Source organism: Camelus dromedarius, chromosome 17 (genome assembly GCF_036321535.1).
Source record: "Camelus dromedarius isolate mCamDro1 chromosome 17, mCamDro1.pat, whole genome shotgun sequence".
Classification (NCBI taxonomy): Eukaryota; Metazoa; Chordata; class Mammalia; order Artiodactyla; family Camelidae; genus Camelus; species Camelus dromedarius.
Window position 1 is genome coordinate 32,414,762 of NC_087452.1, and position 17,143 is coordinate 32,431,904.

Consider the following 17,143-nt stretch of genomic DNA (forward strand, 5'->3'; position numbering starts at 1 on the left):
CAGCCACATCCACTAGCAAAGGCAGGGAATTCTAACAAATCTGAGTCACCCCTTCCCCTGCAGCAAGAGGTCATTCTCTATAAGAAAGCCCACTCTGCAATGGTCCCTTGTTCATCTCACAAGCTGCCACTGCCGTGGCCCACAAAAGGCGAATTCCCCAACCTCAGCAGCCTCCTCTATAGTCTCCCAATTCACAATTCTAGCTTCATCCTAATGCCAACGTAGCCAACACTGCTCACCGTGACATTCTTGTGACAAGTTCCCTGCCTGAGAAGCACTCAACGCCAGGATGCATCTGGGCCCTGGAGAATCCAGCTCTTTGCTCAACTCCCCTGTGCCCAGTTGAGCTACTGCCTTTCCAGGAACTAATCACCAGCTACCTCATAGAAGCTAAACTCTCAATGCCCCTTCTTCCCAGCCAGACCCCAGTCAGCTAAGTTCACAAACCTCGGGACGCGGAGATGGGGGGATAGGGCGGAGAAAACGCATCTCGATTTGTCTTAGGGACCAGGCACACTGAGGCCCCTAGAGTTCCAAAAGCAAGCCACCCCCTCCCCATCCACCCCGCTATGGTCAGTCGCCAGGACGCCTGGATCAAATGCTAAGAGCGCACGCCGCTAGAGTTAAGTCTCCGAGCCCCTATGACTTCCTTTCCTGGGTACAAAAATCCAAAATACCAAGCCAACGAGGCCCCGAGTGGAGGCCAAGACCCCCGCCAAGCCTCCGGCCACTGGAGTTTCCCAGGTCGGATCCAGCCCCTCAAGGCCCGGGCTGCCGGGACCGACTAGCTGCCCCAGGCCGCTGAGCGCCAGGGGCCCGGGCCGCGTCCCTACTCGGCCCCCATTGTTGCGGGTCCCGGCGGCCCGAGCCGGGAGCCGGGGGCCGGCACCCACACTCACCTCCCGCGCCGCGGCTCCAGGCCGCGACGGGCCGGGCAGGGCCAAGTGACTGAGCGTTCCGCTGCGCCCGCCTGGGCAGTGCCTCCGGCCGCGGCAGCGAAGGTGGAGAAAAGCAGCCGGCCAGGCCCGGGCGCCGCAGGCTGCCTCCGGCTGAGCGTCGGTCTTCTCCGGCGGCGGCGCTCGCAGCCTCCGCTGGCGGTCCGCGCCAGAAAGCGTCCCCCTCCCGGCCCGCGCGCCCGGCCTCCCGGACGGGAACACGCGCCGCCGACAGGAAAGTTCCGCTGAGAACCTAGCGGAGGCCCCTCTTAACCCGCGCGGGGTGGACCGCGATTCCTCACTGAACTGAGCCGTCTTTGGTATAGAGAACTGTTTCAAGAGTAAACGAAAAATGTAAATTTCAGGTTAGAAACCTGGGAATGGTTTTAGTGGTGGGTCTGACCGAATGGGTTTGCACCCCGCTAGCCACCAGAGAGGAACGCTGGCTAGTTGATGCTTCAGTTGTGATCCTCGGTTCGTTCTCATTCCTCACTTGGGGATAACTTCGGTGGCTTGTTAAGATTGAATGAGATGATGTAAATGTCAGGAGCAGAGATATGGGGCTCAACATTGGGGATCGGTAATTGCTGATGCTGCCAATGATGATTGCTACTACTACTATCGCCTCCTAGAGAGGTTGTGCGCAGCCCTGAAGGACCCCTGAAATTGATAAGCGCCATGTAACCCTCGGTTTTCTTTCTTCCACCACAACCTCCTGCCCGTTTCCTGTGGACTAAAGCCTGAAAAGAAGCAAGGACAAGAAAGGGCTTTCTTGATCACTGACACTCGGGGAGGTTAAGGATGCAGGTTCTCCTCCCTCAAGTTGGGAATTACTGCCATGTGGGCTCCAGGTAAGAAAAAGAGAGATTGTGTCAGCTCTCTCCACTACAGCCCCAGGTTCCCTTCTTCCTCTTCTTCCTCCTCCCCCTCTTCCCAAGAAATGAACACTGATAAGATGTTGAAAAATTTCTAAAAGTGGATTTTGTTCTTCTCACAAAATCATGATTAAAAAAATCCTTTCTCCTTCCCATTTCCTTTTTCGTTTGGGCCATCACACCTCTAGAGATCAGTTCCTTTTGGAGCAAATTAGGTTATAAAAACACAAGTGTATATTCCCAAACTATTGATGGCAATTTAGATCTGCAGAAAGTGCTCCAAAAGTATCATAGCTTTCACATGTCCTCAAGTTTTCCATTCCCACTTGGCCCCTTGGCCTCTGAGATTTAGGAAATTCTCCCTTGATACCCTTCTCCCTTGTCTGAAGAGACTTTCCAGAAAGGGTCTGGTATCAGTCACTTGAACCTAAATTAATTTTTGTAGCTGTATTACACATGGATTTCCATTTAGATTACCTTCTGGAAGTAAGGAAAAGGCTCTGCTGGCTAAAGGCATTTTTGTAACCATCTGGAAACAGCAGGCTCATAGGTTAGAAAGCAGCATGCTCAAAACATCTGGAGGCTCTCTATTCCCTCATGTAAGGGATTTCATCCTACGATCTAAAGGGACAAAGATGCTCCCAAAGCTGATTCACTTTTCTCAGAATCCCAAGATCAGACCAGCACTCTTACCCCTCCCTGCTGCAGGCCTTGCATTTTCCCCAATTGGCCTCTTAGCTTGGACCACCTATGTGACACATAAAGCAGATTTCAACACTCAAATGTTGAAGTGAGTTCAAGTGAGAGCCCTAAAGATGACCAAAGGGTGGAAAAAGAGACCAGTAGAACTGGGCAGAAACTTGAGAGTCTTAGTGTTTATTCCTCTCCACTCTCCAAAAAGACCCCATACACAACCATCTAAGACACCGACACTTACCTTCCTCCTCTGTCACTGAGCTTGGAGCAACAAGGGCCAGGGCTGGCTCCCCTGGTGATGGAAGTGCCTTCCATTTCCTCCTCCCAAGATGCCATTGCCCTTTTGTGACATTACTGCTTCTTTGCCCTCCAGGAGCTTCCCTGACAACTTGGATGATGTTACGCCCTCACCATCGCCTTTGGAGATAACGCTACCCCCAATTCACTTGTAAGAAAATGGGTTCTGTTGGGGGGGGGCGGTATTCCCTAGAGTGACACACACACAGCTGCCTATTGATGGCTCTGCCTTCAAGTTAGGTTTAAAAATCTAAGGTCTTCCTGCTGGGATTAGATGAGACTCACCAGCGACTTGTTAATCAGAAACTAGAACTAGGTCTTCTTCATCACTGTGAACTCACACCTGTGAAAACACCCACTTCCTTTCACCTGTTTCATCTACTCCTTACTCTATGAAAGCCATCTCAGTCCTTTTTCCACCAGCCATGCTTCCAAGCCATCTCCTTTTCTGGATGCCAAAGCCATGATCACTCTGAAACAGGTTCCAAGGTGACAGAGTTGTTTTTCTTTCTTCAAAAAACATTCTTGGAATGTTTTTTAAACTTTCTGCTTGTACACAACTTCTCTTCTACTGGATTATAATCTCTGGGAGGCTTTTAAAAGTCCACCCCAATGTTTAAGGAAGGACTGGCAAAATTGCTACACCATACAATTCTCCATTCAGGAATTACATACTGGGTACCTACCTTGCACCAGGCACTGTGCTGGATGCTGGGGGATATTAATAAGACATGCAAGCATAAATGTAAGCATTTTGGGGTATTGGTGCATTTAATCTTCACATTGACATTATGAGGTATGTACAAGTACTATCCCACTTTAAAGATGGAAAAATTGAAGCCAGGATATAAGTAGGGGGTGGGGTTTGAGCATAGAATACTCTTATAACGATGCACTGAAGTGAATCAAAATTTATATTCAAAGTTGAGCTTGAACGATTCTGGTCTGTAAAGTGTAATTAATAAAAACCTGTCCCATGTGGATGTTCAGATATTTGTTGTCCTCACACTGTATTTCAGATGTTAATCTAGCACTGAACAAGAGATACAGGTCTCTGCCCTAAAGTCGCTTACTTTCTAAACAGGGGAGACAAATAATATAAAATAATTTCAAATTCTAATAAGTGCTGAAAAGAACATAAACCAGAGACCTATATAGGAGAGAGGCTGTCAAGAGAGGGAGGCATTGGGTAAGACCACCCTGATGAGGTGACCTTTGAGCTGAAATCTGAATGCCAAGAGGAGCATGTGAAAACTCAGGGAAGGAGAAATCTAGGCAAAAGGACCAGAGCTCAGGAGTGGCATGGGGTGGAGTAAGAACCCCCAAATGACTACCCTGGAGAGTGGAAAAGTACTTGTAGTTTTGCTCCCAGATTGCATGGTCCTGAAGGAATCACTACTTTCAGGGCTGATCCTGGGAGGATGAGAAAGATACAGCCATCAACTCCTAGGGAAGCAGCCCAGATTACTGTCGTACCTGATAAATGACCATGCATATTTGCCAAGTCAATAGACAGATGCCGTAGAAACAGTTGCTTTAAAAAAAGTCCTACAGGAAATAATTCCATTGTCTCCAAGATGGAGTTCCATCAGCTTCCTCAAAGAAGCCCTCCATGACCACCTACCCAATTTAAGCAGCTGCCCAGTCATCATGATATCACCCTATTTTCTCTACCCACAGAGAACTTAATGCTATCCAATATTTTTATTTATCTTTTAGCACCTCTCTCCCTTTATAAGATTGTGAGGCCAAGGCAAAAGGATCTTGTCAGTCTTATCAGGATCACCAAGACCGAGGACAGCCACAGAAGAGTTCAATAAATATGCTTAACAAACAAAAATATGTGTTGTGCCCATCCTTGAAGCAGGCCTGTGAGGCACTGGGAATGAAAGGGGAGGGGTGGGGATCCCTTGGAGCTTTTGGCAAACCAGGTAAATCTCATATGATTGTGATAATTCAGAGTGAGGTCATTTCTCCAAGGATGGTACAAATCACAGGTCATGGGAAAATGGAAAGGGAGAACTCCCATGCACAAGGTGAAAGTGTACTGCAATAGAAGAAGACTTGCTAAAAAAGGGCCTTTAAAGATGAGGAGGATAGCAGAACAGCATGGGAAAGGGCATGAATATAGGAAAGACAAGACAGAGGTAGTACTAGCTGGACTTCAGGGTTTAGCTGTGCAGGCTGGGATGGTCAGGGTCATTCCTGGCTTCTCAGTGTAACTCCTGACAGCTCAGTCAGTGGCCACTCCCTGATCACTTTAGAGCCAAAGTTTTGGTGACTCAGGTTCCATTTAACCAACCCTATTGGGCTGGGTGGGAAATGTGAGGGGCCCTGGGCCATGGCTCCAAGGCCATGAGAATCTGCCCACCCTCACCACATGTGGATACTCCCAGAGGCAGGGTTAGCTTTCATGATAAAAAAAAAAAAATTCAGCAAACTGGGAAAGAAAGAAACTTCCTTAACATTATAAAGTGTATTTACAAAAAATCCACAGCTAAAACTGTACTCAATGGTGAAATGCTGAAAGCTTTGAAAGCTTTCTACTTAAGACCAGGAACAAGATAAGGATGTCTGCTTCCTCCACTGCTATTTAACCATTGCACTGGAAGGTCTAGCCAGAGCAATTAGGCAAGAAAAAGATGAAGGCCATCAAAATCAGCCTTTTGATGGCTAAAAAAAAAGTTTAAACACTCAACAAACTAGGAGTAGAAGGAGACTACCTCAACACAATAAAGGCCATATATGAAAAGCATGGCTAATATCATATTCAACAGTGAAACGTGAGACTTTTTTATATAAGATCAGGAATAAGACAAGAGTGCCCACATTCATCACTTCTATTCAACACAGTACTGGAAGTCCTAGCTAGAGCAGTTAGGCAAGAAACAGAAATAAGACATCAAAATTGAAAAAGAAGTAAAATGATTTCTGTTCACAGATGACATGATCATATATGCAGAAAACTCTAAAGATACCACATCAAAAAAAAAAACCTAATAAATGAAGCCAACAAAGTTGCAGGATACAAAACCCACACAAAAATCAGTTATGTAGTCATACACTAATACTGAACAATATGAAAAGGAAATTAAGAAAACAATTCCATTTACATGAGCATCAAAAGGAATAAAATACTTGGTAACAAACTTAACCAGAGAGAAAAGACTAGTACATACACAAAAAACTATAAAATGTTGCTAACTAAATTCAAGAAGATACAAATAAACAGAAAGACATTCTGTGTGCATGGATTGTTAAAATATTAGTGCTGCCCAAAGCAATCTACAAATTTGATACAATCCCTATCAAATCCCAACATTTTTGCAGAAATAGAAAAATTCATCATAAAGTTCATATGGAGTCTCAAAATAGCCAAAACCATCTTGAAAAAAAAAGTGAAGCTGGAAGACTCACACTTCCTGATTTCAAAACTTAATACAAAGCTGTAGTCATCAAAACAGTATGGTATGGGTATAAAGACTGTCATGGAATAGAATAGCAAGCCCAGAAATAAACCCTTACATGCATAGTCAAATGATTTTTGATAAGGATGTCAAGATCATCCAGTGGGGAAAGGACAGTCTTTTCAAAAAATTGTGCTGGAAAAATTGGATATCCACACACAAAAGAATGAAATTAGACCCTTACCTTACACCATACACAAAAATGAACTCAAAGTGGATTAAAGACCTAATGTAAAAATCTAAAACTATAAAACTCTTAGAAGAAAACATAGGGGAAAAGCTTCCTAACATTGGATTTGGCAATGATTTCTGAGATAAAAAAAAAAAAACAAACCATAGAAAATTACAAGTGTTAGTGAGGATACAGGGAAATTAGAACCCTTGTGTTTTGCTGATGGAAATGTAATATGGTGAAGCCACAGTGGAAAACTGATGATGACAAGACCCAGCAATTTCACTTTAACATATATATATACCTAAAAGAATCAAAACCAAGGACTCAAACAGATACTGATATATATACCTAAAAGAATCAAAACCAAGGACTCAAACAGATACTGATACATTGTAGCATTATTCACAATAGCCAAAGTGGAAGAAACCCAAATATTCACCAACAGATGAATAAAAAAACAAAATGTGGTATATCCATACAATGAAATGGTATTTATTCATAAAAAAGAATGAAACACACACACACACACACACATATATATACATATATATATATATATACTATAACATGTACTAACACAGTGAAAACAATATGCTAAGTGAAAGAAACCAGACATAAAAGGTCACACATTGTATGATTCTATTTATATGAAATATGCAAAAAAGGCAAATCCATAGAGACAGAAAGCAAGTTGGTAGTTGCCATGGGCTGAAGGAGGGGAAGGGAAGACAATGGAGAATAACTGCTTAATAGGTATGAGGTTTCATTTTCAGGTGATGAAAATTGGAATTAGATAGAAGTGAATGTCCTAAATGCCACTGAGTTGTACACTGAAAATGGTTAATTTTCTGTTATATGAATTTTACCTCAACTTAAAGAAACTGAAGGAAGAGTTGAGTTACATGAGTTCTCATGGCTGGTAACTGGTAGAGTCAGAATTTAAACCCAGATCTACATTCAAATACATATTTATATATGTATGGTGCACAGTGAGAAGACAAAGCATTTACTAATCCAGAGGCAAATGATTGTTATGCTGGTGCTTCCCTGAGAGCAGGGTTCAATAAGGGAGGGGGGATGATGCCTCCCACATGGCAGGTGTTCAATACATGTTTTTCTGAGTAGAGGAAGAAGAATAACATTTATATATCCTGAGGTCTGGAGAGAACTTGGAGTATCTGGGAAGGGTTGACACTCCCTCCATGCAGTGTAGGGTTCTTCCTCAGGGATGGTGTGGGGGCAACTGCTTTTACAGGCAATGTGACCTTGGGGAAATCACTTAACCTCCCTGAGATGGGTTCTTCATCTGTAAAATGTGAATAATGTGTGTGCAATGGTGAGCAAGAAATGGGGAAACGGCTATAAACACTCTTTGAAAGCACTAAGTCTATGTGCAGGTTTATTTAGTTCACAGAAAATTTGGCTAACATCTTTGCTGTTTTAAGTCAATTCCATGATCTTCTCCTAGAGAAGATTATAAGCTCTTACTATGTAAGATTGGCTGGGATTCCCCAGACTCACCAGCACTTTTGCAATTATCTTGGTTATAGCATCTACCTCATTCTTACTGGAACTGTGTCTGACTCTTCTAGCTGGGACCACATTGGTTCCTCTCAGTAGCCTCAAAGTCTAGTACAGGACTGGGTTCCATGAACACGTACTGAATAGAATATTAAAGTTGTCCACAGCCCCCATTTTCCACGAGGGGATTCAGTTTCATTGAAAAAAAAAAAGAACCCTGGGGATTTGTTATACAAAGATGAAAAGCATGCAGCCCCTGAGGCTCCTGAGGGATACAGGCACACAAACATAATTATAATACAGTCTTAACTCCTGTGAGAACCAACTATCGGCAGGGCTTCAGAGGAAGAAACATTTGGTTCAGACACTCCAGTAGTTAAATCCTCCCTTCAGCTACTCCTCAGTCATTTCCAGGCCTTACCTACTCCCATAGCATCACTCAATGTGTTGTTAATCTTTGGGTGCTCAGTAATGTGTGGTTGGACCAATTCAGGTCAGAGGGCCACCATTCCTTCTTGCTAAACCTCTACTCCCAGTTAGTAAACTTACTGTGCTTTAATGCCTGGCCCAAATGTCATCTCTTCTGCAATGCCTCTATGAACCTGAAGACCAGTCCTTTTTCTGTGCTTTCTTGGCACTTCAGTCCACAAATACTTATTGGGCATATTCTGTTTCAGCCCTGTAGATAGAGTTATCCAATTTGGCCTCTGTATTAAGAGCTTGTGTCAACTGAGGGAGGCAGAGCAACTAAAGGCAGTTACACCACTACAAGAGGGAAACACAGGGTAAATACCTTAAGGGTTGCAGGAGACACTTTTGGGGTCTACTAAGTCCATACTCCCCTTTACAAAACTGCACACCCACTCAGGAGTAAAGCCTATAAAATATGTTTGTGCTATGGGTCAGTTCCCTAGCAGTAGCTGATTGGCCCAGGGAGAATACCTAATTACAGATGGGCCAACTGGATTTTATAGCCCTAAAATTTGGAGTCAAGTTCGAAGATGCAGAGAGCTATGAAATAAGTCAGAGGCCACTGGGCTGAGAGTCCCAGACGAGGAAGGGAAAAAAGTACCAGGGTCCCTGCCTGTGGAGTCCAAAAATTACCCCCACTTCGCTCTTTATAATCAGGTCTTTGTTTTGCTTAAAGGAGCTTCAGCGGCTTTGGATATCATCACAACAGCCCTAGTTCAGACAGATTGGCTAGGCAGGCTCCCAACTCATATCGGGGTGAAAGGAAGGAGAAAATAGGCAAGCCAGGTTTGGGAGCAGGAGTGGGAGTTGGGTGAAGGGTGGACAAGAAGATTCTGAGTATAGGTAAAGGTCAAGAGGCCAAGAACTGCATGAGTAAGTTACAAAGAAGCAGGGCTGGGAGCTGTTAGAAATGCAGACATTCGGGCCCAACCCAACCTACCACAATAGAGCTCAAGAGGCTCTCTCCAATGCAGAGCCTGCTGAGTTGTCACGGCTGGTCCTTCTCCTTTTCTTTTGTCTTGTTCTTTACCCACGTTAATCTTTCAGAGACCACTGGAATTTTAAGCCCTTCAGCACCAAAATTTCTAAATAGAGATCTCTGGATTTCAGGATCAGGTCAAGAGCTGAATATGTCTGCAGACTTTGATGTGTATGGACAGTCTCCTGGGGAGAGGACTCATAGCAAGGTAAGGACCTAGAAGATAAACAAAACAGAGAACAGAAAAACAGAGAAAATTAATGAAACCAAAAGTTGATTCTTTGAAAGATCAATAAAATTGACAACCCTTTAGCTAGTCTGACCATGGGAAAAAAAAGATTCTAATAACCAAAATCAGAAAATGGAAGTGGGAATATTACTACTGATTCTACAGAAATAAAAAGGACTATAAGAGATTACTATGAATAATTGTATATGAACCACTTGGCTAACCTAAATGAAGTGGATAACTTCCTAGAAACACAAAACCTACCAAGACTAAATCATGAGTATAAAATATGAATAGACCTATAACTAGTAAGATTAATCAGCCATCAAAAATCTCCAACAAAGAAAGGCCCTGGACCTGACAGCTTCTTGGGTGATTACTACCAAACATTTAAAGAACTAACACCAAGACTTTCTAAACTTTTCAAACAAAACAAATTGAAGAAGAGAGAACACCTGCTAACTCATTCTGTGAGGTCAGGATTACCCTGATACCAAAGTTAGATGAAGATACTATAAGAAAAGAAAACTACATACCACTATCCCTTATGAACACTGATGCAAAAATCCTCAACAAAATACTAGCAAACTGAATTTAGTAGCATGTTAAGAGGATTATATGCCACAACCAAGTGCAATTTACTCCTGGAATGCAAGGATGTTTATCACATGAAAATTGATCAATGTAATAACATCATGTTAATAGAATGAAGGGGGAAAAAACACTTGGTCATCTCAATTGAGGCAGAAAAGGCATTTGACAAAATTCAACACTTTTTCATGATAAAAATGCTCAATAAACTAGGAACAGAAGGAAACTACTTCAACATAATAAAAGCCATAAATGAAAAACCCACAGCAAAATTCCTACTTAATGGTAAAAGTCTGAAAGCTGTTCCTCTAACATGAGGAACAGGGTAAGGATGCCTGCTTTGCCACTTCAGTACTGGAATTTCTAACCAGAGCAATTAGGCAAGAAAAAGAAATTAAAGACATTCAAATAGGAAAGAAGTAAAATAATCACTGTTCACAGATAATAGGACCTTATATGTAGGAAATACTAAAGTTTCCACATCAAAAAAGCTGTCAGAACTAATAAATGAATTCAGCAAACCAGGTAGATACAAACTCAATACACCACTGTGTATGTCTGTTACGGAAATGACAGGCCAGCCAAGAAACAAGCACCACTCGGAGGGTTGGAGTACTCAGATTTATTACGCCGGCGGGCTCAGAGGGGCTTCTGCTCCAAAGCTCTGAGCACCTCCAAGACGTGCACATGAGGTTTTACAGGGTTAATTACAAGTATGGGGCTATTAGCCACTAAGGTTCAAACAACAAAAAGCAAGGAATCAGTACACTGGAGCTTATCAATTTGGAACAGATCACGTTACTGACACTTGTTGAGCTTGGATTTACGAGTTAGCTTGTTAGCCCAGTAAACTGACACTAAACTTCAGATTTATGAGTTAGCCCAGCAGAACTTAGATCAGTAAACTGACACTTATCACACTTAGATTTGTGACTTAGCTCGTTAGCCCAGCTGGGCTTTTCCTTCACATGTCTATACATTCATAATGAAGTAAACAGAATAACAAAGGTTGCCAAGAATGTGGAGAAATTGGAACCCTTGTGCATTGTTGGTGGGACTGTAAAATGGTAACTACTGCTATGGAAAACAGTATGGCAGTTGCTCAAAAAATTAAGAATGGAATTATCATATGATTTAGCAATTCCACTGCTGAGTAAGTACTTCAAAGAACTGAAAGCAGATTATTTGTACCCCCATGTTCATAGCAACATCATTCACAATAGCTAAAATGTGGGAGCAACCCAAGTGTCTATCAACTGATAAATGGATAAACAAAATATGGTATATACATACGATGGAATATCATTCAACTTTACAGAGGAAGGAAATTCTGACATATGCTATAGCATAACTGAACCTTGAGGACATTATGCTAACTCAAAGCCAGTCACAGTAAGTCATATAATGTGTGATTCCACTTACATGAGGTATCTAAAGCCATCAAATGCACAGAACAGAAAGTAGGACGGTGGCTGCCAGGAGTTAAGGGGAGTGGAGAATGGGGAGTTATTGTTTAATGGCTATGGAGTTTCAGTTTCACAAGATGAAAAGACTTATGATGGAGATGGATGGTGGAGATGGTTACACTCTATGAATATATTTAATACCACATACACAACACATTGAAGGTCTGGACCTCCAGGATAGCTTCTCCTCCCCATGTCCCTCTTACTGGGAGGGAGGAGGTGGCAGGCAAGGGGGCTTACAAAGGGAGGCATGAGCTGCCTAAAATGAATGCGGCAGGCCAGGGGAGGGAGGATGGGGAATCCTCCTCCAGCACCTCTGACCTCAGGCCCTAGAAGGTGGGTAGCTGGCTCATCCTTCCCCAGGACAGGTGTCCTAACACCTGGTAGAGGTCACTGGGCTGCTCCAGCCCCTCTGGGAAGATGTTGTCCTCCAAGGTGGCATCTTCATTCAGCTGCTGGTGATGGGGGTGTGTGTGGAGGATTGAGGGCCACAGACCAAGCAGTCCCTGGTGTGTTGGCTGAATGCTCACCTCCTGTGTCTTCTTTCCAAATGGAGGAGAGAACAGAAGCTCCAGACTTTGTCCTTAGAGCTGAGCAGCCTTGAACAAGTTAGTAACTTCTCAGAGCCAGAGCTTACTCATCTGTCAAAATGGAGCATAATGCCTTTCCATAGGACTGATGAAGGAACATTTTGAAGGGCTGAGCATAAGATCTTGCACAAAGTAGGTGCTCAGGGCCTGTCAGGAGTCTGGACTGACTGCAGAACTTCAGCCCCAAAGGAGGTTAGTAACCCACCAGAGGACTGGCTGTAGCATCACCAGTTAAACCATGTGACCCAGCTAGGGACAAAGCCTTTGGTGCCTCAGCATCCTGAAATAAAAGGCGGGAAGGGCCTGTACTTGCCATCTCCCTCCCATGAGTGGCACCTGAGGGGGAAGCATAGGACATAGATGGCTTTAGGATAAAACACAAAAGCCAACTGATACTGAGTAATGACTGGGGTTAGGCTAAGCCCTTTATGTCCCTTAGGTCATATAACCCTTGCAAACACCAGGGGAGGGTACTGTTCTCTGCCTTTGTCAGTTTTACTTTTGTTTGTTTGTTTATAAATAGAATATTTTTAGGGCAGTTTTAGGTTCACAGCGAAACTGAGCAGAAAGAAAGTAGAGTTCCCCCAAAATCTTCTTCCCCAAAAGTCCCATAGTCCATATCACCCAAAGTCCATAGTTTACATCTGGTGCTTGTACCTTCTATGGGTTTTGACAAATGTATAATCACATGCAGAGTTTTACTTTTTAATACCAATTTTACTTTTTTTAATTTATTATTACTTTTTTAATGGAAGTACTGGGAATTGAACCCAGGACCTTGCACATGCTAAGCATATGCTCTACCACTGAGCTATACCCCCACCCACCCCCAATTTTATTTTTATCAAAGTAGTACATTGAGAGGGGTGATGGTATGGCTTAGTGGAAGAGCACATGCTTAGCACACAAGAGGTCCTGGATTCAATCCCCAGTCCTGCCATTAAAAAAATAGCAAATAAATAAATAAACCTAATTACTACTCCCTCTAAGAAAATAAACAAACAAACAAAGTAGTACATGCTCAGCGGCTTCAAAGTGAAGAGTACAAAAATGGCTTATATGGAAAACCAGGTATGCCTCTTCCTTGCCCTCTCCGCCCTTTCTAACCCCAGGCCCAGGCCCCAGGACCAGGATGGCATCCTTATATATTCAAGGGGCCACACAGTTGGCACCAAGGTAATGAACCTCCTGCTCTGATCAGGAACATCAAAAGGCACAGGAGACAAACAGCCCATTAGGGTCAAGGGGCCAGATGGGCTGGAAAAACCCTCTGCTCCAAGAAGTCAACCAGGCATCTCATACAAGACATTCTAAAGGTATTTTAAAATCCTTGCTTGTTTCTTTAGAAGCCCCAGTCATCATTTGCAGAATTTTGCTAGATGAGGGGAACTAAAGCCTCACATGGGAAGACCACTGTGATGCGAAGCTGCCTGGATGCAGGGAGATTCAGGCTCTGGTTGGCTGCGTGGCCTGCAAAAATTTCTCCCCTCTAGACCTTGAGATTTTCATGCAAAAAAACCCAAGGAGTTGGCCAGGTGATCACTAGGGCCCTGCCTGTGCTGACAGATTGAGTTTGTGCTGCTGCTGCTAACAGCCCCATGTCTAGAGCTCTTCCTGTGAACTGGGTGCTTCCTTGGAACCACCTCAAAGTAGGCAGTACTGCCCCATTTCACCGATGAGGATTGACACCCAGAAGGGCTGTTAGGGCCGTAAAGCAAGAGAGGGGCAGTGGAGATTCTAAACTGGAGTGGCATGTTCTTCCCTGCGGCTGGGTCTTTGAGACTTCTGGCCCGTTTTCCCCAAAATAGTGCTCTGGTGTATATGTGGCAGGTGGGAGAGTGTGTAGGTAGGTGGGTAAGAGGGGGTCCCATGGCTTTGAGTAACAGCGGGGCCCAGCTGACTCGGCCCCCAGGATTTCAAGCCTCTAGCCCTCACCTCAGGGTGAAGACCATTACGTATGCCTACATTCTGTTTAATGCTAATCTTTCCTCCTCGGCTGTGAGTTCTCTGCCCTGGGCTGTGAACTAGTCACCTAGGGAGCTTTGGACAACAATGATGGCTGTGCCCCGCCTGTAGAGATACTGACTTGATTGGTCTGGAAAAGGGTCATGGCCCTGGTTGGTCATAAAAGCTCCACAGGTGATTCAGATGTGCTGGGCTGGGAACCTCATCGGATCCTGTCAGTTTCTGAAGAGCCTTGCTACTTCCTTCACCCCGCGGGGTTCTAGGGAGTGTCTGCACTTCCTGGCCCTGCCTCTCCAGCTATAAAGGCAGAGCAACCTTTGCTTTCAGCTACAGTGTAGCTGTTTTCTCTGTAACAAGGTTCACAGCACCACTACTCTGCTCTGCTGAATTTGTTCTCCTTGGAGTAGCCAAGGCCATGATGTTTCTTAAGGAAACTCTGGAAGAAAAAGTCTCTGAAATCCAGTCCTGCCCTGGCTTGTGGGATGAGGAGCCCATTCGCCCGAGTCTTCTCTGCTTTGCATCTTAGGGGAAAAGAAATGGGGAGGACAGGGTTTGTTCTCCACCCAGGGTGCCCTGGGCGTTTTCTGGCTCCTAGGTGAGGCTACCAGCCCCACGAAATCAAAGACATCCCATATTCAAAAGAGGAAAAGGACAATTCCAGAGGCTACAAGGGTCTCAGAAGCAAGTCCAGCAAAACTGAATGTAATCTGAAGGAAGACAGTCTCCCGTTTCTTGCTTACTGAGCTCAGGTACAGAAAGGTGCTTGTGCTCCTGACTTAGGAGGCCTATGTGGGCTTTGGGCCGCAGAGACTTGGATGATGATTTTAGAGCCTGCAAGAGAGAAGCAAAGTTGGGAGCAGAGAGCCAGGTGAGAGGATGCACTAGAAGTTGTAAATAAGTTGTCAGAACCAGGAACTGGAAGTGGTGGGGGAAGGTACTCGGGGGCAGAGCTCTGAGGTGGCTACTAAACATGGCGTTCCTTGGCCTGTTCTCATCCTCCATAAAGCCTGGGCTTTGAAGTCACAGCTGCAAGGAAGGCCAAATCTGGAAGGGCCTAGAAGCCATGTGGCATGTGGTTTTCAAACTGAGCTTCTTAGAACCCTAGGGAGTTCCTCAGGATTTGTAGGGATGCTGCCACACAGTGTTCTGCAACTCCCAACGTGGCTCCTTTATCTATTTAATGAGCCGGTGTACAAGGGGGAAAAAGATTTTGTGGTAAAATAACGCTAACAAAATTTGAAAACCATAGATTTAGTAAACTTATGAGAGATGGAAGGGGAAACTTGTCCAGAGTTCCCCTCTAGTCACTTACCCCTCAGGCCAGGCCTGTCCCCACAGCATACATGGAGCAGAAAGCAGGAGGTTCTCTCCGGAGGCATGGCCTGAATGCAGCAACACACATGCCCAGGAGAGGAGTCACATGAGGGACAGCCACTCTCAAAAGAATGAGTGACCCTAAGACCCAGACTTGCTGACCCTGATAGGCAGTGTGAGGCTGACTTGGCTCAACTGTCAAAAGCTCTCAAGATTCTAATCTCTTTTTACCTTCAGGGAAATGTAGGGCCTTGGCCTGGGAAGTGGGGCTCCTGGATTCCAGACTGCCCACCATTTCCTGGGACATTAGCCTTCTCTTTAACGGAGGCAGCTGGGCACAGTCACTCAGTCCCTAGACCGTGGGCCCTTGAGGACAGGGCCTTTCATCTCCACTGTGGGCTGCATCCTCCTCAGCCCAAGGGACACAGGGCCACAGCCAGGCACAGGAATCCTTAACTTCACAATAGCGGCTAACTTCCCACATTTTATGTAGTGAAGCTTTCTCTTCCCTCCTGTTTCTCCCCTGGGTTGGCTCCTCTGGAGGTGAGGATCTCTACACTCTGGAGACAGTAAACTCTGGGCCATTTCTTTTGATATGCTTCCTCTTCTGAGCAGTCCAACAGGTAAATACGCCCCAAGGCCATCAAGGCTGCTTATCAGTGCAGCAGGATTTGGCCACATGTGCTTGTCCAAGAAGCATGTGGAATATTCAATCAGTAGATGATGATGAATGGATTGAGCTGAGGGGAAGAGCTGGTTCCTGCTTAGAGGTCTTAACCTCTCTTTGTCATTGGACGCCCAGAACATCAGTGATCAGGACCTCTATAGTACTCATTTGGGGCAGAGCCCCCCATTTCCCTCTCCCCCTGGGTTTCCAGGGACAGACCCATAGCCAAAGACCACAGACCCAGGCCCCGCTTTTCGTACCTCCCTGACTAGGACCTGAGAAACCATCTTCTTCCCCAGGTCTCCAACAGAGCCCCTCACCCCCTACAACCTGAGTCCCTGCAGGCCCCTCTCCAGAGTCCAAAGGCCACTTCTGGAGCCTTCTGTCTCCCTCAGTCATACTCACTAGTCCCTGGTTGTCCCAGACCCTGGTCTTGTAGGGAGTCAGCCAGCTTTGTGACTTCACAAAAGGCTATCCTATGACAAGTTTGGGCCTGGTGAAGCAGGAGCTGGGCAGAGGGGCTCCCCCCAGGAACATCATGTAACTTTTCATGGCAAGACACCCCTGCCTCTGAGGGAATGAAGAGGAACTGCCTCATAGTAAGAGCCCAGGACACCCTCCACACTTAGAAACCCCTCCCCTTGATGACTTCAGCTCCCAGGCCTAGCTGGGTACTCCTGGCTATATCTGGCAGTATCTCTGCAACGTCCAGGCCCATTGCAGCAATATTTGGGGGTGGGGCAGGAAGTGATTCATTTAGGTGCTGATGGTGGGTCTCTGACCTCTGAAATGGGGGTCAGACCAGCCTCCTCCCATTAAACAGTCATTCCCCTTGAGGCCTTTCAAAGTGAAGGAACTGTTGGAGGGAGAAGCTTTACCTGACCTGAGTCTTCATCAGGGTCTGC

The 17,143-nt window shown here is 45.1% G+C and overlaps 1 protein-coding gene and 1 long non-coding RNA gene across 3 annotated transcripts in view; one reads left to right on the forward strand and one right to left on the reverse strand.

The window, feature by feature from the left end:
• The window catches only part of RAD54L2 (RAD54 like 2), an 82,026-nt gene extending 80,933 nt beyond the window's left edge, over nt 1-1,093 (reverse strand). For both annotated transcript variants that reach the window (XM_031470429.2, XM_031470432.2), the window contains exon 1: nt 900-1,093. The gene's annotated coding sequence lies outside the window, so the exon portion shown is untranslated. The remainder of the gene's footprint in view (nt 1-899) is intronic.
• An 87-nt stretch (nt 1,094-1,180) lies between these two features.
• On the forward strand, nt 1,181-4,643 carry LOC105087264 (uncharacterized). The gene is made up of 4 exons (XR_836998.3): nt 1,181-1,300; nt 1,675-1,786; nt 2,880-2,954; nt 4,523-4,643. It is a non-coding gene; the product is annotated as an uncharacterized LOC105087264 (long non-coding RNA).
• Nucleotides 4,644-17,143: the final 12,500 nt, after the last annotated feature.